General features: G+C 37.0%; 1 protein-coding gene and 1 pseudogene across 11 annotated transcripts in view; one reads left to right on the top strand and one right to left on the bottom strand.

The window, feature by feature from the left end:
• Window positions 1-21,990, top strand: part of RNF180 (ring finger protein 180) — a 302,738-nt gene that overhangs the window by 170,620 nt on the left and 110,128 nt on the right. The window lies entirely within an intron of this gene.
• On the bottom strand, window positions 4-8,607 carry LOC309658588 (zinc finger protein 706 pseudogene; annotated as a pseudogene). Its single transcript has one exon. The product of its transcript is annotated as a zinc finger protein 706 pseudogene (transcript).

The following is a 21,990-nucleotide window of genomic DNA, read 5'->3' as shown; positions in this document are numbered from 1 at the left end:
TTTATTTTCTTTCTTGTATTGACTAAAAGATCTTTACTGTCTAGTTGGTGCCAGATAAATGCCATTCTATGCTGCTCCCTTACCATGCTAAGCATAAGAGACTTCTGAAACCTTGCTTCCTCCTTAGACTATATTCTAGAGATTGGAAGTTACAGGTTTCCTGCTATCCAGACCCCAAACCTGATGGTATTTTCTGTCCTATCATCCTCCTTCCAGTTTTAAGCTAAGGTGAACATGTTGTAGAGTACCTTTTTGGAGATCCAATAGGCTCTTCCTCCAATCCCATAAAATCTTTTATCTAGTATGTGTTGAGTATAAAGGGATAGGAGGAGTAGGAAAAAGGTCTTCTAAACCTATCGTTTATACTCAGAATCCTAGGCTTTTGAAACTCAAATACCAAATATTTAATAATTTAATTCCTTTTTTATCTACATAATGCTGTGTCATCCATTCTTTGAGGCAGTTGAACATTATCTGTTTCTGCCTGAATGGAGAAGAAGGGTTATGGATAACCAATATTTGGAACAAATTTAATTAATATATAAAAGTTTTTCTGTGATAAAGAAACAAAAAAAATTAAGCAGACTGGAATAAGGCAAGAAAAGAGCCCAAGAGGTTCAGTAAAGAAGAGAGAAGACTGAAAAAGACCACTTTGCTCTCTAAAGTAATGTGTGACATGCTGTGGCTTAGAAGTAACTGGATTTAGTGGATCTGGAACTGATTGACGGGTGTAGGGATTGTTGCTGGAGGCTTAAAAATGGCTTTTGATATAGAGCTGTGTTCTTTCTGTCATGGCCCAATGGGACTTCTCACCTGCCTGGAAATCAGAAACTAAGATCTTTGACTTCTTTTTAAAGTGTTCAAAAGAAATAGGGGAATGCAAATCAAAATGAAATTGTGAATTCAGAGATTTTAAGATTTATGAGGAAAAAAATCAAAGTTATTCATTATGAAACCAGTGTGTCCTCCTCCATTCAAATGAGAATTAGCTTCTGCTGATTTTGCTTTCAAAATGCCTTAAACTCTCAACACAACCACTCTGGTTCAGGACCTTGGTACCCCATGCCTTAATTATTGCCTCTTTGTGCCATTTAGCACTCACATTCTTGAAACTATCTCTTCTTCACATTTTTTTTTCTTTTTTAAAGAATTAGTTCAGAGGACTTAATTGCTTCATATGTTCACCGCAACATCCCTAGTGCCTTGTGTATCCCTGCTATGGACTGAATTGTATTCCCCCAAAATTCATTCCGTGAAGCTCTAACCCCTTCTGTGACTGTATTTGAAGATAGGGTTTTTAGGAGGTAATTAAGGTTAAATGAGGTCATAAGGGTGGCGTTCTAATCCGATAGGATTGGCTGCCTTATAAGAAAAGGAAGAGAGAGAGATCTCTTTCCACACCCACAGAGGAAAGGCCATGTGAGCACACTATGAGAAGATGGGTGTTTGCAAGTCAGAGAGAGGTTTTTCACCAGAACCCAACCATGCTAGCACCCTGATCTTGGATTCCCAGCCTCCAGAACTGTGAGAAATAAATGACTATTGTTTAAGCTTCCCAGTCTATGGTATTTTGTTATCACAGCCCAAGCAGACTAAGAAAATCCCCAAGGCCTGAAATAATGATTTGCTCACTCAATAAATATTTGTTGATTGTGGTGGAAATTAGCAATGCTATATTCCATTCAGGAACATAATGAGACATCTCAGGCTGACATGCAGTGACCTGTACTGTAGTAGGCTTTGCTGACCGTACAGTCTCTGTCACAACTACTTAGTTCTGCTATGTTGGCACAAAAATAGCCATACACAATACATAGACCAATGAGCATGGCTGTATTCCACTGAAATTTTAGTTACAAAAAAGTACAGATAGCAGGTTGTATTTATCACATAGGCTATACTTTGCCCATTCCTGACCAGTAGCAAATGACCCACCTTAGCTCTCCAGGAATATTTCCTACTCCTTATTGGAAAAGCTGTCATCCAGTCAGATTGACAGGTCCCTCATCCACAAACTCCATGATTTCCCCAAATTGTCTCCTTGTCTTAAATTTCCTCTCCGCTTATCTCCCTGATTCCTATTTCTATTCTTCCCTCTAAGTTCTGGAATTAGGAAACATAAATAAAACATAATCCATGCCCACAAGGGTCTTAGAAATGTAATAAAGGGGGACATATGTAGATAGTCATTATAGGTATTATGGAAGGTATAAAAAGAGTAGGGTCATAAAGGAAGAGGTGGAATGTTTACAGAGGGTGGAGTACTAAAAGGAGAGTGATCAGGCCTCACAGAGGAAATGATAAGGTGCAAGATGGAACACTACAAGAAATGAGACAGGGGAAAGTGGGAGGAGGAGCAAGTCTACAGAGAGCAGGGAGGGGGCAGGCCAGCAGGGAAGAAAAAGAGAGAGAAAAAAATTGAGATATAAAAAGCAGATCATCCTATTTATGTAAAATATGTGTGTATGTAGATTAGAAAAAAGACTAAAAGATCAATATCTACTAACTTGCAGAGATATCCATGATATGTTGGTTAGTGAGAAAAGTGACAGCAGAGTATTTATGTGCACATGTGCTTTTATATTTTGCATGAGCCAAGAGAAAGTATGAAAGGATTCACCACTGTTGACTCAGGGATGGTTGCATCTGGAAGATAGGAAGTGGACAGAGTGGAGATGGTTATTGTGATTTTAGCTATAAGTAAGAGAAACTTGACTGACAGGAGCTTGACAGGTCAGTGTTTATTTTTCTCATACAAGTCTAGAGATTGTCAGTTTGTGCAATCAAGGATGCAGACTCTTAACTCTGTCTCCACTTTCCTACTATTCTCATGCATGTTGCCTCATGTTGCAAGATGGCTGTAACAGATCCAAATATCAGGATCATCATGTTCAAGGAAAGGAAAGAGATAGTATTAGCTACTCCTGCCCTTTTCATTGGGAATGCCAAAGCTTTCCCACAAACTTTCGTCATACTTGCCTTATATCTCATTGGCCAAAGTTGGGACAACTCTAGCTGTGAGAAAACCTGGGTAAACAACTATTTAGGCTTTCTGGATTCTGTAAGAGAAAACAGTTCTTATAAAGGAGAAGAGAGTTGGAGAAATTATTGGGTTATCCAACTAATAGTGTCTGCCACAACCTGCTTTGCTTATGTTATAATATTGTATTGTTTCATTTGTTACCATAAGTGTGTGTTCCTCTTTTAATTAGAAAATAAAGCTCCAAATTCAAACTTGCTACCAGCCGACCAGCTGGCCTCTCAACCTAAAAGTGTCATATTTCTGTACATCATAATAATGTGGAAAAAGGAGAGGAGAAGAAGATGGTGGCCGGCCTGCATTTTTAACATAGTGACCTCATTCACTAGTTAAGTAACATAGTTTGGTCAATTATCTGTAAACTGATTTACTTGATTTGTAAATCCTTTACCTAAGGCAGCGTGGAGGTTTCTCTGGATTGAAAAGTGAAAATATCCCTCTCCTCTAAAAGACAGAGCCAGCAATGTATTCCAGGTTCCATTTAGAAAGATCTGTTTGGCAGATCTGTGTGGCAGCAGTATAGAGCGTGAACTGTAGGGATCATGAAAGAGAAGGAGACTCTAAGTCCACACAAGATTATGAGGGCTGAACTGAGGCAGTAACAATAGGAAGAGAAAAGGGGAGTAAAATACAGGCCTGTTAAACAAGTGGAATCTATATGAATTGATTGCTGGAAAGTTGTAGAACGTGAAGATAAAGGAAAAATCTGAAAGGATTGCTAAATTTCTTTCTCAGATCAGTAACAACTGGATTGTGGTAACAGTCACTAAGATTTTGGATGAGGCCCAGGTTTAAGGGAAAAGTTAACTTACCTTTGAACATGTTAATGTTTTCCTGTGCCTGGGTGGCAAATCTACAGAGAGATAGAAATCTACTAAATTAATAGATATCCATAGATTAACGGATTTGGGGTTCAGGAGAGTGATTTGGGCTAAGTATAGAGATTCTTGAGTCATCAGCATAACAGGTAGTGGCTAAAACTATAGAAATTAAAGAGATTGCTCAAGGAGAACATGTACTGTTAGAAAAGAAAAGGTCCAAGGTTGGGCACTACAGAATACCAATGTTTAGTGGGTGGCCAAAGGAAGAAAAGCCAGAAATGGAAACAGGTTAGAAATTAAAATGAGACTCCATGTAAGTGGCATTCTTAAAAAGGACAGTTTTAAGAGAAGAAATTGGCCAACAGCGTTAAATGCTACAGAATTGTCGAGTACAATGAGGACTAAAAATAGGCTGCTGGATGTGGCAATTGGGTCATAGATAGATGACTTTTGGCTAGAGCAGTTTTATTTTAAGTAGGTAGTGGGAAATAATAGGCAGAAATTATATTCTTTTCTTTCCAGGAACTTGACTCTGAAGGGAAGGAGAGAGGTGATTGTAGCTAGATGGAAACACAACATCCAAGGAGAGGTTTTTCTGTTGTTTTTAATAGGAGAGATTTGTACATGTGTATCTTTAAGGAAGAACATATCAAGAGAGAGGATAATCTTCATTTTGTTTTTTTGGTTTTGAGGGGATATTTTAATTGACATGTAATTGACATGTAACATCATACTAGTTTCCAGTGTATAACATAATGATTCTCTATATGTATTGTGAAATGATTACCACAAGTCTGGTTAACATCTGTTACCATACACAGTTTTAAAAAATGTTTTTTTTCTTATGATAAGACTTTTAAGATCTAGTTTCTTAGCAACTTTCCAACATACAATACAGTATTATTAACTATAGTCATCATGCTGTACATTACATCCTCATGACTTAATTATTTTATAACTAGAAGTTTATACCTTTTGACCCCCTTGACCCATTTCTCCCACCCACCCATCTCCCACCTCTGACAACCAGCAGTCTGTTCTTTGTATCGATGAGCTTGCTTTCTTGTTGTTATTGTTGTTGTTTAAATTTCATATATAATTATTGTCTTTCTTTGTCTGACTTATTTCATGTAGCATAATGCTCTCAAGGTTCATTCATGTTGTCACAAAGGACAAGATTTCATTCTTTTTTATGTCTGAATAGTATTCCAGTATGTGTGTATGTGTGTGTGTGTGTATGTGTATATAAATACCACAATTTCTTTATCCATTCATCCATCATTGAACACTTAGGTTTTTTCCATACCTTGGCTATTGAAAATAATGCTGCAATGAAGATAGGGGTGCACACATCTTTTTGAAATAGTGTTTTTGTTTTCTTCAGACAAATACCCAGAAGTGGACTCTCTGGGTCATATTGTAGTTCTATTTTTAATTTTTTTTTTTACAGGAACATAAAGCTTTTATTCTGAATTAGTCAGTAAAACAAATGAAAAAAAATTAAACCAAAACTTGTGAAAGGTTTTTAAATGATTTGTTACTAATGTAAACATACATATGCTCAAAGCACTTTTAAAAACTTGTAAATTGTAATTTAACCAGAACCTCTGTTAATAACCACTATAAGCAATTAGGCCAACTCTAATGTTCTGGTAACCAACATATTGGGAATTAAATAATAAATCTGAAACTGAAGAAATCAAATACATGAAAAAAATGACTATTTTAAAGTAAGAGTATAAGAATAGGAGTTACTAAGAAATTATCACCACTGAAGCTTCTCCTTGGAAATATCTTATTTTAAACTTACAGTGAAGACAAACAAGGTGGGAAGAATATGTATAGCTACAAAACAAATGCAGTGATGAGTTATAGCAGAAAGAGGGAATGCATTTTGTAATCCACAGGATCAGATTTGCGGCTCTAAGCAATTACCAGTAAATATTTGAGTGTTCTTCCTATTCTATCAACTTTAAAATTTAAACTGAGTTACAGCAGTTTCACTTGTATTAATAGTTGGCAAAAGCAAATTAGAAGAAACCTAAATGAGTCTTTTTTAACTGGGTAGGATTTACCTCATTCATCAGAACCAACCCACTTCCCATACTTAGAGCCCAAAAAATGTGGATATTGGCCTATTTTAATACTTTTCTAGTTCAGACGGAAGTCATACTGTACACAGCCTTTGATTTTAGGGACCAGCACAAAGTAAAAATCAACTACTCACTTAAAAAGGAAATGAAGGAGAAGGTTCTGGGAATTAACCCAGTCACAAGCCATTCCAATCTTTCTGTTAATGCAAAATCCATTCATAAATTGGCCAAATTGTAATTAACTTCCAAAAACTCCTTCGAAAATTATGAGTTTCAATTTTAAATGAAAGAACTTGAACAATTTTCAAAGAATCAAGTATAATTTATAAAAGATAGATCTTTACCAGTTCACATATGTTCCATCATATTTTGTATTGAACAGTAGGCTGATTACTTCATTGTAGCATATACTTCAGAACCTAATTTTTCAGATGGGCTCACTGACAATCCAACCACTTAAAGGAATTTATCAGTTATCTACAGGCTATACCTGGCTGGCAGGTATAGCCAGGTCACACAGCAAGTTTAAATATTCCAACCTCAATCACAAGAAACAATCAGAGGGGGAAATGACACATGATTGCAATATACCAAGGCAGCAGGTAAGTCATTCTTCACCTAGGTCAGCAGATTCCAATAAAATCGTGTGCACAGATTCAATGAATGACTCTGCTCTAGTTTAACTATGAACATGCCCCTGAATTAGAAAGGGAGATAAGAATTGTGCTTGCAATTCTAGCTGATGAATTCATTAGATTTTTATAAGGCAAATAATGTAGAAAGTTAGAACAGAATTTCTAGAACCATTTATCCTGTGATGTTGTAAAATCAAAGTACTACTTTAATAAATGAGTTATTTTATACAATATGAACATCAATATAATTACAATTGTAAAAAAATTTTTTATAACAAGGATGGACTGATTTTCAGATTTCCAAATCAGAGTCAACTGTACATTTACACAGAATTGTCTTTGCATGAAGCCCAAAAGGGAACAGCATAAAAATGAGTGTTTCTGTAGCCCCTTTATTTTTGCTGATCAACAGTTTGTTAGCAAAGCAGCTGCAGGTTTGTTACCTAAGGTCTGAGACAGGAGAAGAGTCAAAGGTGTCACTAATTCCCCTGTAAACAACTTTATGCCTGAATATCAACTAATTCTGGAGGAAATGGAGTCTTAGGATGCTTGCTCTCAAAGTGCTGCTTGAAGGTCTTAGGGTCTGGCATTTGTGTCTTACAGATAGTGCAGGTATATATTAAGACAGCTTTGGCAGCAGCCTTTTGGTCATGTCCTTGTTTCTTCTTTTGTCCAGCTTGCTTTTTGGCATTTTTCTGCTTAGACTGAATCTTCTGCTGTCCATGAGCCATATCTGGGCCGGGACAGTCTTGCATCAGAGAAACTGCACAGCGTGAGAGGGCCAGGGGAGGTGGCAGGAGGGAGAGTTATTTTTAATTTTTTGAGGAACCTCCATACTATTTTCCAAAATTACTGCACCAATTCATATTCCCACCAACAGTGCACAGGGTTCCCTTTAATCCACATCCTCACTAACACTTGGTATTTGTTGTCTTTTGGATAATAGCCATTCTGACAAGTATGAGGTGATATCTCATTGTGGTTTTGATTTGCATTTCCCTGATGATTAATGATGTTGAGCATCTTTTCATGTACCTGTTGTCCATCTGTATGTCTTCTTTGGAAAAATATCTATTCAGATCCTCTATCCATTTCTTAATTGGATTGTTTGGGTTTTTTTGCTATTGGATTTTGTGAATTCTTTATATATTTTGGATATAATCCCCTTATCAGACATATGATTTGCAAATATTTTCCACCATTCAGTGGGTTGCCTTTTCATTTTGTTGATGATTTTCCTTGCAGTGCAGAAGATTTTTAGTTTGATGTATTAATTTTGTTTTTTATTTTTAAATTTAAAGGAGTGCTAATACATAGGAAAAAACACTAGGAAGAGAAACATATATAATCTTAGTGATTATCTTTAAGAAACCAATTTGACCATCAATTTAATCAGTGAAGCCTTTGTGGAGAGGTGGGAAGATTTTCAAATGAAAGACATATATCTGATTTGAAATGAGATAACAATTTTAGAAATGTTAAAATGTTGAGAAAAACCAAATCACAATCAAAGACATATGTAGTCAGACTTTTTTGCTTTGCAATCCTACTTGATGTAAACATAGGTAGTATAGATCATTGCTTGTCCCAGCTTTGCCCAGCTCAGCCTCACATTGCCTCTGAACTAGTCCTTCCTAAGCTTGTTACCTTATGAGGTACCAGAGGATGGGTCAAAACCTGTCTTGCTACCAAGTATAGCCTGTGCCTTCTGTTGAGCTGGCCACCTTTAGACTTCCTGATTTCCACTACTGTTTCAGCTTGGACTGGAGCTCTGATTTACATAATCCATGCCTTAATAACTTTGTAGCCATCTTTTGTCTCTTTCCTCTGGGTGTTAGACCCTTTCCCCTTTCCCCTACCATGTCTAGAGGCTTACATCAAACACAGAATTCCAGGGCTTCCCAGGTGGTGCAGTGGTTAAGAATCTGCCTGCCAATGCAGGGGACATGGGTTCAAGCCCTGGTCTAGGAAGATCCCACATGCCGTGGAGCAACTAAGCCCGTGTGCCACAACTACTGAGCTGGTGCTCTAGAGCCCATGAGCCACAACTACTGAGCCTGCGTGCCACAACTACTGAAACCCATGCGTGTAGAGCCCACGTTCCGCAACAAGAGAAGCCACTGCAATGAGAAGCCTGTACACCGCAACGAAAAGTAGCCCCAGCTCGCCGCAACTAGAGAAAGCCCGCACGCAGCAACGAAGACCCAACGTAGCCAAAAATAAATAAATTTTAAAAAAAACAAAAAAACACAGAATCCCTGAAATGTTATACCTGTCATTACTGCCATGGGACCTTTGCTACCCTGTTTTTCATACCTAGCCCTTTGAATATTGATACCAGCCCAGATTAAAGGCATTATTACCCGGGGTGCTGTGATTTGGATCACTAGCCACCCTCCTTTGGGGATGTTCAACAATTGAGATCCTGTCCCACTTGTGTCTCCAGCTGAGTAAAGGATTATACCCCACCTCACAGCCAGCCCCCAGGAGACAAAATAAAATTTAAGCATTGTTTTTATGAAAAATATCCACAATCTTTGTTTCAAACATTTGAAATGGTACAGAGGCTCTGGCTTCGGAGGTCAGATCCCAGGGAGAGGACTGAGGTTGGCTGTGTGAACACAGCCTGAAGGGGGCTAGTGCGCCACAGCTAGCTGGGAGGGAGTCCGGGAAAAAGTCTGGACCTGCCTAAGAGGCAAGAGACCATTGTTTCAGGGTGCGTGAGGAGACGGGATTCAGAGCACCACCTAAATGAGTTCCAGAGATGGGCGCGAGCTGCGGCTATTAGCGCGGACACCAGAGACAGGCATGAAACACTAAGTCTGCTGCTGCTGCAGCCACCAAGAAGCCTGTGTGCAAGCACATGTCACTATCCATACCTCCCCTCCCAGAAGCTTTTGCAGCCTGCCACTGCCAGGGTCCCATGATCCAGGGCCAACTTCCCTGGGAGAACACATGGTGCACCTAAGGCTGTTGCAACGTCACACCGGCCTCTGCTGCTGCGGGCTCGCCCCTCATTCCATACCCCTCCCTCCCCCCAGCCTCAGTGAGCCAGAGCCACCTAATCAGCTGCTCCTTTAACCCAATCCCTCTGGTGACCTACACACAGAGGCAGAGCCAAATCCAAAGCAGAACCAACCCCAGGAGCTGTGTGAACAAAGAAGAGAAAGAGAAATCTCTCCCAGCAGCCTCAGGAGCAGCGGGTTTAATCTCCATAATCAACTTGATGTACACTGCATCTGTGGAATACCTGAATAGACAACAAATCATCCCAAAATAGAGGTAGTGGACCTTGGGAGCAATGATATTTTTTTTTTTTTCCTTTTTCTCTTTTTGTGAGTGTGTATGTGTATGATTCTTGGTGTGATTTTGTCAGTATAGCTTTGCTTTTAGCATTTGTCCTAGGGTTCTGTCTCTCCGTTTTTTTGTTTGTTTGTTTGTTTGTTTGTTTTGTTTTTAGTATAGTTTTTAGTGCTTGTTATCATTGGTGGATTTGTTTTTTGGTTTGGTTGCTACTCTCTTTTTTTCTTCTTCTTTAAATTTACTTTTTAGTTTTTTTATATTTAATAATTTTTTATTTTTTATTTTAATAACTTTATTTTATCTTATTATTTTCTTTCTTTTTTTCTCACTTTTCTTCTGAGCCCTGTGGCTGGCATGGTCTTGGTGCTCCGGCCAGTGTCAGACCTGTGCCTCTGAGGTGGGAGAGCAGAGTTCAGGACACTGGCCCACCATAGACTTGCCGGCTCCATGTAATATCAGATGACAAAAGCTCTCCCAGAGATCTCCATCTCAATGCTGAGACCCAGCTCCACTCAACAACCAGCAAGCTACAGTGCTGGACACCCTATGCCAAACAACTAGCAAGACAGGAACACAACCCAACCCATTAGCAGAGAGGCTGCCTAAAATCATAATAAGGTCACAGACACCCCAAAACACTCCACCAGATGTGGTCCTGCCCACCAGAAAGACAAGATCCAGCCTGATCCACTAGAACACAGGCACTAGTCCCCTCCATCAGGAAGCCTACACAACCCACTGAATCAACCTTAGCCACCGGGGGCAGACACCAAAAACAGGAACTATGAACCTGCAGCCTGCGAAAAGGAGACCCCAAACACTGTAAGTTAAGCAAAATGAGAAGACAGAGAAACACAGCAGATGAAGGAGCAAGGTAAAAACCCACCAGACCAAACAAACGAAGAGGAAATAGGCAGTCTACCTGAAAAAGAATTCAGAGTAATGATAATAAAGATGATCCAAAATCTTGGAAATAGAACGGAGAAAATAAAAGAAACATTTAACAAGGACCTAGAAGAACTAAAATGCAAACAAACAATGATGAGCAACACATTAAATGAAATTAAAAAGTCTCTAGAAGGAATCAATAGCAGAATAACTGAGGCAGAAGAACGGGTAAGTGACCTGGAAGATAAAATAGTGAAAATAACTATTACAGAAGAGAATAAAGAAAAAAGAATGAAAAGAATTAAGGACGGTCTCAGAGACCTCTGGGACAACATTAAATGCAACAACATTCGAATTATAGACGTCCCAAAAGAAGAAGAGAAAAAGAAAGGGACTGAGAAAATATTTGAAGAGATTATACTTGAAAACTTCCCTAATATGGGAAGGAAATAGTTAATCAAGTCCAGGAATCGCAGAGAGTCCCATACAGGATAAATCCAAGGAGAAACACGCCAAGACACATATTAATCAAACTATCAAAAATTAAATACAAATTAAAAATACTGAAAGCAGCAAGGGAAAAACAACAAATAACATACAAGGGAATCCCCATAAGGTTAACAGCTGATCTTTCAGCAGAAACTCTGCAAGCCAGAAGGGAGTGGCAGGACATATTTAAAGTGATGAAAGGGAAAAACCTACAACTAAGATTACTCTACCCAGCAAGGATCTCATTCAGATTCGATGGAGAAGTTAAAACCTTTACAGACAAGCAAAAGCTAAGACAGTTCAGCACTACCAAACCAGCTTTACAGCAAATGCTAAAGGAAATTCTCTAGGCAGGAAACACAAGAGAAGGAAAAGATCTACCATAAGAAACCCAGAACAATTAAGCAAATGGTAATAGGAACATACATATTGATAATTACCTTAAATGTAAATGGATTAAATGCTCCTACCAAAAGACATAGACTGGCTGAATGGATACAAACCCAAGACCTGTATTTATGCTGTCTACAAGAGACCCACTTCAGACATAGGGACACATACAGACTAAAAGTGAGGGGATGGAAAAAGATACTCCATGCAAATGGAAATCAAAAGAAAGCTGGAGTGGCAATTCTCATATCAGACAAAACAGACTTTAAAATAAAGATTATTACAAGAGACAAAGAAGGATACTACATAATGATCAAGGGATCAATCCAAGAAGATATAACAATTGTCAATATTTATGCACCTATCATAGGAGCACCTCAATACATAAGGCAAAGGCTAACAGCCATAAAAGGGGAAATCGATAGTAACACAGTCATAGTAGGGGACTTAAACACCCCACTTTCATCAATAGACACATCATCCAAAATGAAAATAAATAAAGAAACACAAGCTTTAAATGATACATTAAACAAGATGGACTTAATTGATATTTATAGGACATTCCATCCAAAAACAACAGAATACACTTTCTTCTCAAGTGCTCATGGAACATTCTCCAGGATAGATCATATCTTGGGTCACAAATCAAGCCTTGGTAAATTTAAGAAAATTGATATCGTATCAAGTATCGTTTTGGACCACAACTCTATGAGACTAGATATCAATTACAGGAAAAAAAATCTGTAAAAAATACAAACACATGGAGTCTAAGCAGTACACTACTTAATAACGAAGAGATCACTGAAGAGATCAAAGGGGAAATTGAAAACTGTGTAGAAACAAATGACAATGAAAACACGACAACCCAAAACCTATGGGATGCAGCAAAAGCAGTTCTAAGAGGGAAGTTTATAGCAATGCAGTCCTACCTCAAGAAACAAGAAACATCTCAAATAAACAACCTAACATTACACCTAAAGCAGTTAGAGAAATAAGAACAAAAAAACCCCAAAGTGAGCAGGAGGAAAGAAATCATAAAGATCAGATCAGAAATAAATGAAAAAGAAATGAAGGAAATGATAGCAAAGATCAATAAAACTAAAAGCTGGTTCTTTGAGAAGATAAACTAAATTGAAAAACCATTAACCAGACTCATCAAGAAAAAAAGGAAGAAGACTCAACTCAGTAGAATTAGAAATGAAAAAGAAGTAACAGCTGACACTGCAGAAATACAAAGGATCATTAGAGATTACTACAAGCAGCTCTATGCCAGTAAAATGGACAACCTGGAAGAAATGGACAAATTCATAAAAAAGCACAACCTTCCTATACTGAACCAGGAAGAAATAGAAAATATAAACAGACCAATCACAAGCACTGAAATTGAAACTGTGATTAAAAATCTCCAACAACCAAAAGCCGAGGACCAGATGGCTTCACGAGCGAATTCTATCAAACATTTAGAGAAGAGCTAATAGCTATCCTTCTCAAACTCTTCCAAAATGTAGCAGAGGGAGGAACACTCCCAAACTCATTCTACGAGGCCACCATCACCCTGATACCAAACCAGACAAAGAGGTCACAAAGAAAGAAAACTACAGGCCAATATCACTGATGAACATAGATGCAAAAATCCTCAACAAAATACTAGCAAACAGAATCCAACAGCATATTAAAAGGATTATACACCATGATCAAGTGGGGTTTATCCCAGGAATGCAAGGATTCTTCAATATATGCAAATCAATCAATGTGATAAACCATATTAACAAATTGAAGGAGAAAAACCATATGATCATCTCAATAGATGCAGAGAAAGCTTTGGACAAAATTCAACACGTATTTATGATAAAAACCCTGCAGAAAGTAGGCATAGAGGGAACTTACCTCAACATAATAAAGGCCATATATGACAAACCCACAGCCAACATCGTTCTCAGTGGTGAAAAACTGAAACCATTTCCACTAAAATCAGAAATGAGACAAGGTTGCCCACTCTCACCACTATTATTCAACATAGTTTTGGAATTTTTCGCCACAGCAGTCAGAGAAGAAAAAGAAATAAAAGGAATCCAAATCGGAAAAGAAGAAGTAAAGCTGTCACTCTTTGCAGATGACATGGTACTATACATAGAGAATCCTAAAGACGCTACCAGAAAACTACTAGAGCTAATCAATGAATTTGGTAAAGTAGCAGTGTACAAAATTAATGCACAGAAATCCCTTGCATTCCTATACACTAATGATGAAAAATCTGAAAGAGAAATTAAGGAAACAATCCCATTTACCATTGCAAGAAAATAATAAAATACCTAGGAATAAACCTGCCTATGGAGACAAAAGACCTGTATGCAGAAAATTATAAGACACTGATGAAAGAAATTAAAGATGATACAAACAGATGGAGAGATATACCATGTTCTTGGATTGGAAAAATCAATATCGTGAAAATAGCTGTACTACCCAAAGCAATCTACAGATATGGTGCAATCCCTATCAAACTACCAATGCATAATCATTCATTTTACAACAGATATATTTAAAAAATAATATCGTAGCTATGTATGCATGATACATGCACCTACACGCTTCAAAACCACCTGCAGGTGTTAAGTAGAAAGAGTTCCAAAGATTGTAGACCTTTCTTCTAAACACTTGCCAACACTTTTGGGATTTTTTTCTTTGCTTGTTTTTAACCACTGATGTTTTCTCATTGTGTGTTTCAGACAAAATAGTAAAAGTAGTTTGGGATGCAAACTGCCACATACTAACTGAATTTGAGTCTATTCACACATTAATGTAATTTAAAATTTTTCTATAGCAAGTGTGTATGACTCCTAATTTTTTCTGTTTTTAAATGATTAATATAAATACGGCATTGGTACAGTTTTCCACTTAAAAAATTAGGACATTATTTTTAAACTTTATAATGTTAAAGACCTTTTAAACAGTAATTCTAATCTAGATCTTTTCCTACTGCCCAGAGAAGGAAACAGCATTAGAATTTTATTATATATACCTTCTATCCTTTTAAGGAAAAAAATTACATGTTTTTTATATATGTGCATACATACATGTACATATATAATAAATCCACATATCTAGATATAGACATAGAACTGTATATGTCCATAGAAGATATATAGCATTGTTCTGTGTTATTTTTGTAAAAATTGTGCCACCATAGTTCATTCCTGTTGAATCATATTCAGTTGCATTAACATGCCAGATTTTTGTTTGTATTTTTTTCTTTTCATATGAATTTTACATATGTTAAAATGCACATATCTTATATGTTTATTCCTTTTTCCCCTTTGCAGCCAATTTCTGTCCCATCTCCCAGAGGCAACCACTTTTCTGATTGTTTTTAACTATAAACCAATCTCACTTGTTCTAGAATTTTACAGAAATAGAGTTACATGCTGTGTACTTTTTAATGTAAGGCTTCTTTCATTAAGCATTATGTTTTTGAGATTCATCCATGGTGTTTGGTATATAAGTTTATTTATTTATTTTTAGATTTTTTTTACTGAAGTATAGTTGATTTATAATGTTTCAGGTGTACAGCAAGGTGATTCATTTATATACATATACATATATGAATTGTTTTCAAATTCATTTACATTATAGGTTATTACAAGATATTGAGTATAGTTCCCTGTGCTTTACAGTATATCCTTATTGTTTATCTATTTTATATGTGATATTGGGTATCTGTTAATCCCAAGTTCCCAATTTATCCTTCCCCTCACTTCCTTTTCTGTACTCATTTGCCTGTATTGGCTTTAAAATCAACCTCTGTGCAATAACAAGAAAATGGCTTCTTAAAAGATGTCATTGCTGTTTCAAGGGTAAATTAACTTTATGGATTTGCTGGGAAAGATGTTGCCCAAATTCTGACCATTTTTAAATTAGGAAGGTTTGGTGGGAAAAATAATCTACTGTAAATGTACTTCAGTTTTAAATCAGTTGGAATGCACTAACTAGAGAAATTTGAGAAGTTATGTACTTCTCTTAATTTGAGAAATATCTGACATTTCTTTTCATTCCATCACTAATTTTTTTTCCAGAGGCTCTTTCATAATTTAAAATGTAATCCTGGATCCCCCCACTTTCCCCTTTGGTAACCGTAAGTTAGTTTTCTATGTCTGTGAGTTTATTTCTGCTTTGTAAATAAGTTCATTTGTATCCATTTTTTTCAGATTTCCCATATAAGTGATATCATATGATATTTGTCTTTCTCTGTCTGACTTAATTCACTTAGTATGATAATTTCTAGGTCCATCCATGTTGCTGCAAATGACATTGTTTCATTCTTTTTTATGGCTGAGTAATATTCCATTGCAGTGGGGGGGAGTTGTTTGTGTGTGTGTACCACATCTTCTTTACCCATTCATCTCTTGATGGACATTTAGGTTGCTTCCAGGTCTTGGCTGTTGTAGATAAGGCTGCTATGAACATTGGGGTGCATGTAAATCTTTGAATTAGAATTTTCCTCTTTTCTGGATATATGCCCAGGAATGGGATTGCTAGATCATATGGTAACTCTATTTTTAATTTTTTTATTTTATTTTATTTTATTTTATTTTATTTTATTTTATTTATTTATTTATTTATTTATTTATTTATTTATTTATTTATTTATTTTTGGCTGTGTTGGGTCTTCGTTTCTGTACGAGGGCTTTCTCTAGTTGCGGCGAGTGGGGGCCACTCTTCATTGCGGTGCGCGGGCCTCTCACTGTCGCGGCCTCTCTTGTTGCGGAACACAGGCTCCAAACGCGCAGGCTCAGTACTTGTGGCTCACGGGCCTAGTTGCTCCACGGCATGTGGGATCTTCCCAGACCAGGGCTCGAACCCGTGTCCCCTGCATTGGCAGGCAGATTCTCAACCACTGCGCCACCAGGGAAGCCCCTCTATTTTTAATTTTTAAAGGAACCTTCATACTGTACTCTGTCGTGGCTGCACCAATTTACATTCCCAACAGTATAGATGGGTTCCCTTTTCTCCACATGCTCTCCAGCAATTATTATTTGTAGACTTTTTGATGACAGCCATTCTGACCAGTGTGAGGTGGTACCGCACTGTAGTTTTGATTTGCATTTCTCTAATAATTAGCGAAGTTGAACAGGGCCCAAATAAATAAAATCAGAAATGAAAAAGGAAAAGTTACAACCAACACCACAGAAATACATAGGATCGTAAGATACTTCTATGAGCAAGTATACGCCAATAACATGCACAACCTAGAAGAAATGGACAAATTCTTAGGAAAGTACAATCTCCCAAGACTGAACCAGGAAGAAATAGAAAATGTGAACAGGCTAATTCCAAGTACTGAAATTGAATCATTAATGTAAAAACTCCCAACGAACAAAAGTCCAGGACCAGATGGCTTCACAGGTGAATTCTATCAAACATTTAGAGAAGGGTTAACACCTATCCTTCTAAAACTCTTCCAAAAAAATTGCAGAAGAAGGAACACTTCCAAACTCATTCTATGAGGCCACCATCACCCTGATATCAAAACTAGACACAGATATCACACACAAAAAAGAAAATCACATGCCAATATCGCTGACGAACATAGATGCAAAAATCCTCAACAAAATACTACTCAGCCGAATCCAGCAATACATTAAAAGAGTCATACACCATGATCAAGTGGGATTTATACCAGGGATGCAAGATTTTTCATTATCTGCGAATCAATTAATGTGATACACCATATTAACAAATTGAAGAATAAAAACCATATGGTCATCTCAATAGATACAGAAGATTCTTTTGGTAAAATTTAATATCCATTTTTGATTAAAAAAACTCTCCAGAAAGTGGGCATAAAGGGAACATATCTCAATATAATAAAGATTGTATATGATTAATTTATATTTTTTTATTGCTGAGTAGTATTCCATCAAATGAATGTACTAAAGTATGTTTATTTGTGCCTCCAGAAATCCTCTTAGCCTCACTTGTCTAGACCTTTGGTCACTTGTTCTGGCCTAGCTACCACCTCAGAGAACAATTCAGCTGGGCTCTGCCCAGCAACTGCTCTAGCAAGCAGATTAATAGTAATTGCCTCTTGGGGCTTCTTTATTACCACTGAAGCATGAGATGCAGTGAGATCCACCCGGTTCTCATGTGTTTGTAACCTGGATGTGAGGACGTGTTAATGCTCCCTAGGGCAAATGTTGGACAAATAGGAGGTGGGCACCAGCAGATAAATTCTTCTTTCTTTATCCCCCAACAGGTTATAACTCATACTACATGCATGTGGGCCGTAATAGTTCATAGACTCTTTCTGAAGACTGTACTTGATACCAATTAAATCTCTACTCATAAATTCATCTCCTTATGTTTGCTCTCCCTTTTTCCCTCTCTGACTCTTTTTTTTTTTTTCTCACACCTCTGCACTCCCTAATAAAATAGTGTAATATAAGCTTTTGCCTCAGGCTCTGCATCCTGGAGAACTCCAGCTAATGCATCCAAATGTAGACATTTAGGTTATTTTTAGTCATCTTTCTTGTGTTCACTTTTAGTGTTTCTCTAGGGTCCTACCAGTATGACAAGTATGTTTTTCTCCTTTACCAGTCTTAACATTCTCCAAGTTTTCTCATATTTACTGAGCATCTTCTATATGCCAAGCACTCTCCTTAGTAATAAGAATATAATGGTTAAACATAATATTCATGATTCCTACTTGATGGGAAGAAGTTTATATAGAAATGGTATGAGAGCTGTTGATTAGCCATTTCTAGTCACTCTATTACCACACTTCCTTTGCTTTATTCTACCAATAGCAGAAATATGAGTATTTTCAGAAACATGAATATTGGTGTATTTGTAAAATACTTAGATTCAAAACCCTTTTTTCCTAATGTGGCCACAGGATATATCAGACTACAGTGACAGGGACTTGAAAATGGACAGTAAACATCTTATAGGGAAGATCTGGAGAGCATTTAGTTTCACACAAAGTACAGTTTCTCAAGTAGGGCTACTGACATATCAGGATTGGCCTCCTGATACTCATCCCATATCATTTCTCCCACTGTTTTGTTCCTTAATTAAAAAAAATAGACAATGGGTAGTGGAAAAAAGGTTTATAGTTCAAAATATGGTATCGTTGAGTATGGCTTTCATGGATATATTCTTAAAGATGCTTAATTTAATGTTAGTAGCTTTAGGTAGTTGAATGTTACACATTTTGTTGACTTAAGGCTAAAATTCTATCCAGGTGGTAAAAGAGAAGTTTTTAATCCAGGCAGTGGTCAAGTTTTTTAAGGTGTCTGTGAATCCCCTGATACTTATGCAAAATAACATTTATAGAAAGTACGTCAATTTTTCTGGGGGAGAGAGCCATAGCTTTCATAAGAATCTCAGAAGGACCTGGGGGTGAAAAAAACAAGAAAAGCATTTAAAATCAATGAGTTAAACATGCTACTGCATGTGTAATATCAGTGTTGCAATGTTTTTGCAATCAGTGCTGTCCTGTCCCAGGCTTTTGGAGGAATATATAATTAGAGATGCTGCCACCCTCCCCCCAGGATCTATACTATCCGCTTGGCCACAGGCAGTAGCATCTTCTGTACTTCTCTTGAAATGGAGGTTTGACTATGTGTGGGAAAGCTCTTTCTACAATTTGTGGAATTCTCACATACCACCTGTTTGGTTTTTCAGTAGGAAAAGGGTGACTTTTCTAACTATGTCTTGTAAACTTATACAAACATAACCTATCTTTATACATGATGGCAAAATGTAGCCATATGTTATGAAGATAATAATACGTATATAAAAGATATACATTAGAAGTACATTTCAGTCAATAACAACTTTGTTGAAATAATAGTTCAAGAAATAGCTAGAGATAATAGTTTGACTGAAACAATGAAAAATAAAATGATAAATTTAAATAATTGTGTTTATTACTCTCATCAGATGGTTCAGGCACATATATGTTATTCTTTTAATATTTTGTACACTGGTTGAGATGACTTAGTTTCTTTTTTTAATTTGAACTTTATTTTTTATACAGCAGGTTCTTATTAGTTATCTCTTTTATACATATTAGTGTATACATGTCAATCCCAATCTCCCAATTCGTCACACCACCACCCCCACCCCCGCAACATTCCCCCCTTGGTGTCCATACATTTGTTCTCTACGTCTGTGTCTCTGTTTCTGCCTTGCAAACCAGTTCATCTATACCATTTTTCTAGATTCCACATATATACGTTAATATACAATATTCGTTTTTCTCTTTCTGACTTACTTCACTCTGTATGACAGTCTCTAGATCCATCCACATCTCTACAAATGACCCAATTTCGTTCCTTTTTATGGCAGAGTACTATTCCATTGTATGTACATACCACATCTTCTTTACCCATTCGTCTGTCGATGGGCATTTAGGTTGCTTCTATGACCTGGCTATTGTACATAGTGCTGCAATGAACATTGGGGTGCATGTGTCTTTTTAAATTATGGTTTTCTCTGGGTATATGCCCAGTAGTGGGATTGCTGGGTCAAATGGTAATTCTATTTTTAGATTTTTAAGGAACCTCCATACTGTTCTCCACAGTACCTGGATCAATTTACATTCCCACCAACAGTGCAAGAGGGTTCCCTTTTCTCCACACCCTCTCCAACATTTGTTGTTTGTAGATTTTCTGATGATGCCCATTCTAACCGGTGTGAGGTGATACCTCATTGTAGTTTTGATTTACATTTCTCTAATAATTAGTGATGTTGAGCAGCTTTTCATGTGCATCTTGGCCATGTATGTCTTCTTGGAGAAATGTCTGATTAGGTCTTCTCCCCATTTTTGTATTGGGTTGTTTGTTTTTTTAATATTGAGCTGCATGAACTGTTTATATATTTTGAAGATTAATTCTTTGTCCGTTGATTCATTTGCAAAATATTTTCTCCCATTCTGAGGGTAGTCTTTTCGTCTTGTTTAAAGTTTCCTTTGCTGTGCAAAAGCTTTTAAGTTTCATTAGGTCCCACTCGGTTTTTATTTCCATTACTCTAGGAGATGGGTCAAAAAATACCTTGCTGTGATTTGTGTCATACAATGTTCTGCCTGTGTTTTTCTCTAAGAGTTTTAGAGTGTCTGGCCTTACATTTAGTCCTTTAATCCATTTTGAGTTTATTTTTGTCTATGGTGTTAGGGAGTGTTCTAATTTCATTCTTTTACATGTAGCTGTCTAGTTTTCCCAGCACCACTTATTGAAGAGACTGTCTTTTCTCCATTGTATATTCTTGCCTCCTTTATCAAAGATAAGATGACCATATGTGCGTGGGTTTATCTCTGGCCCATCTATCCTGTTCCATTGATCTATATTTCTGTTTTTGTGCCAGTACCATACTGTCTTGATTACTGTAGCTTTCTACTATAGTCTGAAGTCAGGGAGCCTGATTCCTCCGGCTCGTTTTTCTTTCTCAAGATTGCTTTGGCTATTCGGGGTCTTTTGCGTTTCCATACAAATTGTGAAATTTTTTGTTCTAGTTCTGTGAAAAATGCCAGTGGTAGTTTGATAGGGATTGCATTGAATCTGTAGATTGCTTTGGGTAGTAGAGTCATTTTCACAATGTTGATTCTTCCAATCCAGGAACATGGTATATCTCTCCATCTATTTGTATCATCTTTAATTTCTTTCATCAGTGTCTTATAATTTTCTGCATACAGGTCTTTTGTCTCCTGAGGTAGGTTTATTCCTAGATATTTTATTCTTTTTGTTGCAGTGGTAAATGGGAGTGTTTTCTTAATTTCACTTTCAGATATTTCATCATTAGTGTATAGGAATGCAAGAGATTTCTGTGCATTAATTTTGTACACTGCTACTTTACCAAATTCATTGATTAGCTCTAGTAGCTTTCTGGTAGCATCTTTAGGATTCTCTATGTATAGTATCATGTCATCTGCAAAGAGTGACAGCTTTACTTCTTCTTTTCCAATTTGGATTCATTTTATTTCTTTTTCTTCTCTGACTGCTCTGGCTAAAACTTCCAAAACTATGTTGAATAATAGTGGTGAGAGTGGACAACCTTGTCTTGTTCCTGATCTTAGTGGAAATGGTTTCAGTTTTTCACCATTGAGGATGATGTTGGCTGTGGGTTTGTCATATATGGCCTTTATTATGTTGAGGTAAGTTCCCTCTATGCCTACTTTCTGCAGGGTTTTTATCATAAATGGGTGTTGAATTTTGCCCAAAGCTTTCTCTGCATCTATTGAGATGATCATATGGTTTTCTCCTTCAATTTGTTCCTATGATGTATCACATTGATTGATTTGCATATATTGAAGAATCCTTGCATTCCTGGGATAAACC

The sequence above is a fragment of the Balaenoptera physalus genome (genome assembly GCF_965194825.1).
Source record: "Balaenoptera physalus genome assembly, chromosome: 3".
Classification (NCBI taxonomy): Eukaryota; Metazoa; Chordata; class Mammalia; order Artiodactyla; family Balaenopteridae; genus Balaenoptera; species Balaenoptera physalus.
This window is presented reverse-complemented; position numbering and strand designations above follow the sequence as displayed.